Consider the following 1,667-nt stretch of genomic DNA (forward strand, 5'->3'; position numbering starts at 1 on the left):
GTAAATTGTGCGGTTCAGTCGAAGACGTTTTACATCGTAAAAATCTGTTCAAGAAGGCCACTGAAGAATTACTCGCCTTAGCCGATAACTTGTTTAACTTTTAGATTAACGTTAGATTAAATACTATGCGAAATTGCAGCCTGAAGGCTACTGTAAAACATCGCGGGTAATAGCGGAGTGGCAGCGCAAAGCTATTAGCCTCGCTTTGAATTCGACAAAGCTCAACGCGACAAATTCCTTGTTTAGAGAGGACCTCTCCCTAGTGTTTTCAATTGTCACGGAAGCACGTGACCAGACCCTACCAGGGTCTCTCCTCGCTCGAGAGACCCTGGAAACGAGGTTGAGATTTTTCCTCGTTCTCAGATCAACTGCGCATGCGTAAACGAACTGACCTCCGGTTTGAGAAAAAAAGCTAAATTTCCGGCGGTTTTAAATTGAATTAAATTGTTTTTTACATGGCACGTTTCACCCCCAAATACAGAATATAGCTAAGCATTGATTTTTTCAAATCATCTTTTTTGAAAAAGTTATGGGTATTTCAGTATCATTTATGTCTTTAAAAAGAACATAAAAAGGAAACCATACTTGGCTGGATGCAAAAACGAATACAAATTATCAAACCATCGATTAAATACCAAAATTGTATAGCACGAAGACAAATTTAGAGTTTTCTGTTGTTGGTCACGTGACCATGGGCGTGGTATGATGACGTCATATTTAATGTCATTGGTTTACAAAAGTTGGAAACTGACCAAAATAATGCCACATTCTCTCAAATTACTTAACCATTACATCCTTAGCAACGCACCCAAAAAAATACGTCAGTGGGCCCTTAACATGTCAAGGTAATGAAAAAATGTCGGGAATAAAAAAAGGGGGATGACCGTGCTTGTTTCCACCGTACGACGTTGACGAACACGCCTATTTAAGCCACTTTGACAATTGCCACGCATTCCCGATATAGGACAAATTTAACTCGATTTTGTAAACATAATCCCGGGATTGTGCAGTGACCACTGACATCTTATAATAGAGCATATATTATGTATAGGCAAAAGCTGATGACTTTGAAGCGTTTAACTCTTGTTCAGATCTCAGGTTTTCTTGAGTTTAAAAATTGCTTTACTTGGATGTGACGTATCTCGTGCATTTTAGCGCGTGCAGCTTCGATCTTATTTTTGTCCATATTTGGGCATAAAATTGGTGTCCTATGTTCCAAGGAAAAGAGTTGCAAGTTACTTCAAGGTCATGCGCTTCTGGTATAGGATAGTGGTTTGGTACACCCACTTCCTGGATATTTTAGTTTGTAGATCCTATCTTACTTTAATCACTTGTGAGTTGATTTGTTGTACAGATTCCGACAAGGATGACCAAACGCGCAAGAATTTGTGGCGAGTGAATTCAAGATTACGGAAGCAATAATAACATAATTACCAGCCAAGATTATGGTTTATTCTACATTTAAGTAGAGACAACACTGATTTAATAATTTTTCTTCTCTGATGTCTAATGGGCCATCCTTTCCCAAAAAACGCTGAAGTGGTGAATCTCAAAAATTCGGATTTAGATTTGATCCGAAGTATCCTCCTCAAGAGTGGATACTTTGGATTCATGATCCGTTTTTGGATTTCGCCGAAAAAACGCAAATTCCGTTTTTGGATTTTCCC

Source organism: Montipora foliosa, chromosome 12 (assembly GCF_036669935.1).
Source record: "Montipora foliosa isolate CH-2021 chromosome 12, ASM3666993v2, whole genome shotgun sequence".
Taxonomy (NCBI): Eukaryota; Metazoa; Cnidaria; class Anthozoa; order Scleractinia; family Acroporidae; genus Montipora; species Montipora foliosa.